Source organism: Dama dama, chromosome 33, assembly GCF_033118175.1.
Source record: "Dama dama isolate Ldn47 chromosome 33, ASM3311817v1, whole genome shotgun sequence".
In the NCBI taxonomy this organism is placed as follows: Eukaryota; Metazoa; Chordata; class Mammalia; order Artiodactyla; family Cervidae; genus Dama; species Dama dama.
Genome location: NC_083713.1, coordinates 6,387,867 through 6,396,501, shown reverse-complemented (window position 1 = coordinate 6,396,501; position 8,635 = coordinate 6,387,867). Strand labels below are relative to the sequence as shown.

General features: G+C 40.3%; 1 pseudogene; it reads right to left on the bottom strand.

Annotated features, from left to right (window-relative positions):
* Positions 1 to 4,516: 4,516 nt before the first annotated feature.
* On the bottom strand, positions 4,517 to 5,897 carry LOC133051298 (THAP domain-containing protein 5-like; annotated as a pseudogene).
* Between the last annotated feature and the right edge of the window lie 2,738 nt (positions 5,898 to 8,635).

Genomic DNA, 8,635 nt, shown 5'->3' with positions numbered 1-8,635 from the left:
TGGCCACCTGATGTGAAGAACTAACTCCTTAGAAAGACCTTCATGCTGGGAGGGATTAGGGGCAGGAGGAGAAGGAGATGACAGAGATAAGGTGGTTGGATGGCACCACCAATTCGATGGACATGAGTTTGATCAAGCTCTGGAAGTTGGTGATGGACAGGAAAGCCGGGAGTGCTGCAGTCCATGGGGTTGCAAAGGGTCAGACACAACTAAGCAACTGAACTGAACTGATCTTCAACAAGGGTGCCAAGCACATAGTATGTGAAAAGGATAGTCTCTTTGTTTAATGGCCCAGGGATAACTTGATATTCACATCAGGAAGAATGAAATTGGGCCCTTATTTCACACCATATACAAAACCCAACTCAACATGGATTAAAGACTTAAATGTAAGACCTGAAACTGTAAAACTACTAGAAGGAAATAGAGAAAATGTTTCTGACATTTTTCTTCACAACATTTTTTGGTCATAACACCAAAAGCACAGACAACAAAGGGAAAATGGGTAGGTGAAACTGCACCAAGTTAAAAAGTTTGTTGACGGCAGAAACTGTGAACACAGTGAATGTATGGAACAAGAGAAAATATTTGCAAATCACATAATGAATAAAGGGTTAATGTCATGGTCCCCTGGAGAAGGGAATGGCAAACCACTTTAATATTCTTGCCTTGAGAACCTCATGAGCAGTATGAAGAAGCAAAAAGTTGGCTGAATGGATAAAGACAATGTAGTTTATATGTATATACAATGGAATATTAGGCAGAATTTTAAAAGGAAGGAATTCTGGCCTTTAACAGTATGGATCTACCTGAAGGATATGATTCTAAGTGAAATAAGCCTGACACAGAAAGGCAATAGTGCAAGATCTCATTAATATGATGAGTTTAAAACAGTCAAATTCTTAAAACACAGGGTAGAACAGTGGTTTTCAGGTCCAGGGGGAACTGAGGAGATCCAGTCAAAGGGCCTGAAGTTTCATTTAGGCAAGATCAATAAGTTTTGGGGAACTAATGTATAGCATGGGGACAATAATGAACAATACTATATTGTGTACTTGAAAGTTTCTAAGAACATAAATCTTTAATTAGATCTTAATACACACAAACACACACACAATGGTAAGTATGTAAAAGTAATGGATAACTTATTTAGCTTGATTGTGGTGATCCTTTCATAATGTATACATATAGCAAAAAACCAAGTTGTATACCTTAAATACATATAATTTTTGTATGTCAAAGATGTCCCATTTGAATTGTTAAAAAGATCTTTGGATATAAGAATAAGCATTATTTTCCTCCAGAATAAACTACATCTTCTTTGGCAGGAAACTGATCATGTTAGTCAATCAGGTGTGAGCTGTTTCAGGTCTGGAATACATATTTAGTTAATTTTAGTTTATCCTGCTTAAATTTCTTGACAGTGAGATCTGGCCTGTGTGTATTATAGACGCCTCCCTGTAGAAGCTTTGAGTACCTTAAAAATTTCAATACTTTTCTCTCCTTTATCTGCTCAGTATCCAGCCTTCCATCATGGAACTTATACACTATACTCAGCAATTGTGTTATGGGGGAAATCATTCTCATCCTGGGCTCTTACAGATTCCAATCCATCCACTGTTTTTCCTAAACCAAGACAAATCCTCTGCTTATCCATGCACTCACTCAAGAGATGCCACCACAACTAAGTGGCTGCTAGTCTCTACTCTCCAGGAAGAACTTATTCCTCTTTAGAGTATAGTACTTTTAGGCTTCTTTACAGCAATGCCTCTCTAACACAGTGTTTTAATTTATTGTCTTTTAGTTGTTATGATGGGAAGATTAATATGATGTGAATGTGTACATGCTAACCAGAGTTGAAAGTCTTTCTTAGTTACTTTTGGAGTGATCTTCTGTTTCCTTTCCACCACAAGTGAAATCCCTGTTTGGAAGTGCTTTTGCCTGATGGCTTAGTTGTATGTGGCAGGGACGATAGGGGAGACAAAACAAGAAAAGTGTTGGTAAGTCATATTGATGAGTGGGCTTCCAGTACCACTGGAAGGTCAAATCATGGCATCGCCTGTGAGAAGAGTGGCCTCAGTTTTTCCATGTACTGAATGAGCTCCATGGACTTTTTGGTCCTTGGAAATTATTTGACACATTATTATTCAGGCTAAACAATATAAAGATGCCTGTAACCAAGAACATAGCTTAAGGGAAATCATAGAAATGCTGCTTCCTAAAAATGGTGATGAAAAACAGTAATTATCACTTGATTTGGCAGAAGGAAATCAGAATCTGTTGAGCAAACATGACCCACAAACTGGTAATGTCACAGGCAAGAGTGCTCTTTCCTTAGGCATGGGGTTGTTTCAGTTGCAGTGTATCCTGCTGTAATCATATTTTTCTTGTTTGATCTATATTACAAGACAGGTCCCCAGAGGCTGGAAGTGGATTCCCAATGCTATACAGCAAACAAGTGGCAAAACCAGTAGTCTAAAATCTAGGGCTCTTGACTCTCATAGCAAGACCAACATTCTTTAAGTATTTATAGGATGCCCCTGTGTGCCAAGAGCTATTATTCCGTTATCCTACCCGCAGACCCTCAAAAGCAGAGAATTGAGTGTCCCTTCTATTTTACTGCTATTAATCTACTGTCTATGCAGTAAGCACTTGGCTGGACTGGATTTAGAGTTGAGGACCAGTAGAGTAATTTTGCTTTGTCATGATTTGGAATATGTTTTTCTCCCTAAAAATCTGTGTTTAAGTCCTAACTCTAGGACCTTGAAATGTGACTTTATTTTGTAATAGGGTCATTGCAAATGTGGTTATTAAACATGTGCAATAAAGTCATGTAATTAGGAACATTGTGTTATTGCCCAGGTTCTTGAAACTGAGTCCAAGGTCATTAGACACGTTCCTAATAAAATATGGCCGGGGTCCTAATTTAAAGGGGGATTTCGGACAGAGATGGATACACATAGAGGGAAGACACTGTGAAGAGGTAGAGGAGGACACAGCCACCTGCAAGTCAAGGACAGAGGTCTGGAACTGATTTTTCCCTCACAGGCTTCAGAAGAAACCCACTGAGCCCACACCCTGATTTCATACTTGGAGCCTCTGGAACTGCGAGACAGTAAATTTCTATTGTTTAAACCAAAGAAGAAAACGTATAAGACAAAGCAGAACTTTTCAGTACTCTTTACTATGGCAGAGTATCAGTCGCTCAGTTGTGTCCGACTCTTTGCGACCCCACGGACTGTCGGGGTTCTGTGTAGGGGTTCTGAGCCTGCAAGTTTCCTGTATCTATTGGACTCTCCAGGCAAGAATACTCAAGTGGGCTGCCATGCCCTTCTCCAAGGGATCTTCTACCCCAGGGATCAAACCTGGGTCTCAAGCATTGCAGGTGGATCTTTACCGTTTGACCCACCAGGAAACCTGTATGATACAAAAAATTATAGCCCAAAGATCAAATGTGGGGAGAGAGCAAATTAGCCAAGATGGCGTGTTCAGTCCCTCTCACCCCATGTTTCCTGAATAGTGGCTGGGTAACAGCTGAGATCATTTGTATCACTGTGCACGCATGTCACGAGGTACTCGCTTGGGCATGGGCTGTGTGTGGTGTGCACATGGTGAGTTCCACCCATAAAGCAGGGGGAGTCGCTGCTGCCTCAGGGCTGTGTCCATTGGGTCAGCCACGAGAGGAGAGAACTGTGGTATGCTGCTGCACCAGCGAAGAGAGGCTGTGTTACAGCTGCTCTGCCAGCCAGGAGAGTGTAAACGTGTCTTCAGTTCCTCCTCGGGGAGGAGTCTCCTTCCAGCTGTGGGGCTCCTGGCTCTAGTCTCCTTCCAGCCTCTTAGCTCACACCTTGCCTACCCTGGGTTCAATCAGCAGTGTGCACAGCGAGACACAGCAAGACAATTGGCATCACAAGCAGGATGATCAGCGATACACCAAGCAACACAGAAGTTAATAAATATTGAGAATATGAGTTAATAATATACAATTCTAGCCAGCACTTACTTTTGTGTAAGTATAAGACTATCATACAGAAAACTTGTTCTATTAAAAGCATCTTCTAGAAAAGGAAGAAACTATAAAGAAACAGCCTATGTTAGAGATTTAGTTATGTGCCCTCCTTCTACAAATTAGAGACTGAGACTCAATAAGTAACTTGTCTAAGACACATCTTAGTGGTAGAACCAGGACTGATTCCTGAACTTGACTTCTATTCTGGGATCTTGTTTATCATATCTGTGTCCTCTCAGTTTATGACTTAACCATATTATTTATTCACTACATTTTTACTTTAAATTTGGTAAGTTAAGAAGTGATGAAATGTCTTCTACCCAACAACTCTCTAGTTTTTCTAAAAAATGAGCATAACAAAAACAGGATGAAGTTCATAACATTAGAGCACTTTCTTAGCTTCATTAAGGTAAGAATTTTACACAAGAATAAGTTCACTTTACATATAATTTGGTTTGGCCAAAAAAAACCTTATGTAAAAGTCAAAAACTTTAAAATCTCTTTAATCTATATAATAACTTCACATGTTGTGAAATGGTTTTCTATAATTTTCTTCAGATAGCCAGTTTTCCTGTTTTAGCTACCTTTTAAGAGCTTCCAAAGACTTCAATCTCCCTAGAATTTGCTGTTCTTGTAACTCAAGGAGTTATCTTTGAATGTAGTTTAGACTTTCTGCCAAGGATGTTCCTTATTTACATTTGTCTGCAGTAAAAATGGAGAAGGCAATGGCACCCCACTCCAGTACTCTTGCCTGGAAAATCCCATGGACGGAGGAGCCTGGTAGGCTGTAGTCCATGGGGTTGCTGAGTCGGACACAACTGAGCTACTTCCCTTTCCCTTTTCACTTTCATGCATTGGAGAAGGAAATGGCAACCCACTCCAGTGTTCTTGCCTGGAGAATCCCAGGGACAGGGGAGCCTGGTGGGTTTCCATCCATGGGGTCGCACAGAGTCGGACACGACTGAAGCGACAGCAGCAGCAGCAGCAGCAGTAAAAATGCTCAATCTGTAAAACATCTGTCTCAAAGTCTATATCATTATTTGAGTCTTCAATGTCTAGGTCTTTAATGTCCATTTCCACTGTTTCTTGGGCAGGTATAAAAGAATTAATTGTAGGTTTGGAATTTTCTGTAGGTACAAAAATGGCAAAACAGATTCTTTATTTGTTTAATTCTTCACTGTTGGAGTAATTGTGCTGAATATGAATACATTTTCCTGTGCTGACTTAATTTCCACAGAATCATTTGTAATTGTGGGTTAGCAAGATAATTGGTAGTTATTTCAAGCATTTCTTCGGTTTCCAAAGGCTTCTGAATACCCTCTGAACTTGAAGTTGTTAAAGTAATAGTCGTAGAATTTAGATTCTCAAAAAAATGTGTGAAAACCACCTATATTCATGTCATGGTTGACTAATGTTTCCAAGGTAGATTCTGGTTTTCTGGTATCTTATTTAACCAGACTGAGTTAATATGTTATTTTTACACTTTCTGGTTTTGGATCTGGTGGCTTTACCAAAGCAGATGATTAAAGTAATTCTGCATGTTCAGGAAGGACATCTTAACTGGATGCTTTTTGGCTCATTTGATGCAAAAGATTCTTCTGACTTGGTTTTTAGACATATTTCTTTTTCATTTTTCAATTTTTTCTTCTGAGATTTTTTTTTTTCCAAGAGTCTTTCTCCTGATTGTCTTCAGGCCAAGAAAATATTGTTGAAATTGCAGATTATTTTAAATAGCAAATATCCCATCTGATGTCACAAAGTCAGGAGTCACTACACAGGAACTGGTATTTAGAGGGAAGCCGTGAATCTCGTTTCGTATTCTTTAACCATTTTCAAGTCTTTCTGTGTCATGCAGAGGAAATGGGTAAAAACTCAGCTTCCGGTCTTTATTGTTTCAAGCCCAGTGGTTCTTAGAGCAAATCTTGCTGTGTCTTACTATGACAAATGACACCTTTAACACCTAAAAATCAAAATTAAGGGAGAAATACCAACAGTGTCCGTTTTCCTATTGGAACCTCAAGGTTGTGAACAGATAATTCTGTACCTTTTCAATTCACTGCAGTAAACATCTACTGAGCACATCCTATGTGACAGGAACTATGCTGTGGATGAAAGTGAAAGTGTTCGTCGCTCAGTCTGGTGTCTGACTTTTTGTGACCCCATGAACTGTAGCCTGCCAGGCTCCTCTGTCCATGGAATTCTCCCGGCAAGGATACTGGAGTGGGTGGCCATTCCCTTCTCCAGGAGATCTTTCCTGGCCCAGGGATTGAACCCAGGTCTCTGGCATTGCAGGCAGATACTTTACCTTCTGAACCACCAGGAATGTCCCATGATGGGGATACACAAGTATGTATGTTTCAGATACAAAAGTAAATTAAGATGTTATCTTGAGAACAACAAAGGAGTGACAGCATTCCCTTGTGAGTTGTGCATGAGGGTGCTGTTGAAGCCCAGAAGACAGAAGTTAGAGGAAATCTTCCAGGGGAGACGACTGGACTGAGCCTTATAGCCTAAATAGAAATTAGCCTGAAGTAGGAAGGAAAGAATGGCACAAAGTTATAAGCACTGAGAGGTGAAGCAATGTAATCCCTTAACATTCCTGTGAGTGGACAGATGTGCTGACTTGGACTCACACACGCATGCCTAATCCCCCTCCCTGCATCCTCTCTGCACCCTAGCGTCAGAGCCTCACCTTTGCAGCCTTGGGTGAAAATGTGTAGGGCTTCTGCGGAGGCCTTTATTGTGTAAGATGAGCTCTGCTTCCAGCTGGTGTCACCATATGACAAATACAGGGGCAGGCACTCCCCCAGAAACAAGCCAGCAGCTGCTTATTTCAGGAGACTTACACTCATACTGAGATAGCATAGAGAGAAGTAAGTTTTCTGCGTTAACTGTTGGATTAATTGGGGGATGGGTGGAGATTGGGGAGAGAGAGACAGGGAAGGAGGGAGAGAGGAGAGTGGTGAGGTCTTCCACTGCCTGTAAGCTCTGCAGGGCAGGAGGCAGGTTTGGAGAGGCAGATGAGAGCGTAGAGCAAGCATATTGGCTCCTGCAGGGGTACTTACTTTGGATGTCAGTTGCTTGGGGAGCAGTCTGTTGGGGAGGAGAGGATGCCAGCCTGCTTTAGCAGCAATGAAAATCACAGTTTATTAGAACTAACAGTGCTAACAGCTAATGAGCAATGAGAGCAATCTGGCAGCTGTGAGCTGTGACTGTGGTACTGCTCAGGTGCCCGTGGTGGAGGCCCCTCTTGTCTCGCTTGCTTAGACCAGACAGCCAGCATAGTGTGCCCTCCAAGGCATCTAGCCTTCAGGCCAGTGATGCCCGAGAACTACAGTGTTCTCTAGACTCTATCTTTCCTGGCAAACTGGATAAGTGCAGGGGAGGGGTGGGTGCAAGGAGAAAGGGCATGAAATGACTTAATTGTGTGATTTATGTTTCCTTGCCTGGTTCCATCCACATTACTTAGAAGGGAGATGCATACTTTCTAGTGAGTTCACGTCTTGCTATTAATGTTAAGGAATAGTCAATAAAAATGTTCATTTAAATTTTGAGGAAACAATATTCAAATGTAGTAGAACAGAAATATAAAATAAGTGATACCTCAGTAAGGTTTAAGATCATAAAGTGTTTGAAAATATGCTTAAATAATTTTAGTGGTATTGGGAATTTTTGCAAAATGATGAGAAGTAGAAAATCAGGACACAAAATTGCATATAGCAATGTTTTTCAAAATACAGGTAAATAACACATTAATGGGTATTGCAATCATTTTAGTAGAATTCAAAGAATAGACATATTTTTAACGAATGATCAGAAACTATCAGAATTTATTGCAGGTAGCAAGGAAATGTGTGGGCTTTCCTGGTGGCTCTGTTGGTAAAGAATCATATGACTGCAATGCAGGGGACCCAGGTTCAATCCCTGGGTTGGAAAGAACCCCTGGAGAAGGAAATGGCAACCCACTCCAGTATTCTTACCTAGAAAATCCCATGGACAGAGAAGCTTGGTGGGCTAGAGTCCATAGTGGTCACAAAGAGTCATATGCCTTAGTTACTAAACCATCACCACCAAGGAAATGCATTGCTTTGTGAAACTTTTTTGGAATAATTCATATAATAAAAAATGTTATTGGGTTGTAGTCAATCAAATGAATCTGAGAAAAAGTATATATTATGTTTTTAGTGTTCAAAATATATATACATATATATAGTTGACTTTCTCCATATCCTCACCTATGTTTGTTAGTTTTAACTGTATAAAGATTGTAAGATTATTCTCAACACATTTAATAAGGATTGCTTCTGAGAGTGAACTTGGTGATGGTTTATGTTTTCTTATTTTTGCTTCTCTGTGTCTTCAAACTTTTCTCTAACTATTCATCATTTTAATTCTCAGAAAACTGAGCATAAGCACTATCACAAAAGTAAAGTAATATGCTGACCATCACGAGATGGTGGAAGGACACAGCTCACTTGGTGGGGTTGTCGTGAGCCTCACTATAGCTATTCTTTGTAGAGTATCAAAGGATCGTTACGTTCTGATGTGTCACATTGCTAGAACCCTAATTTTATGGCAGTTTTGAAATGAGAATGCTATTAAAGTTTAAGAAAGTAAAACTGGCAA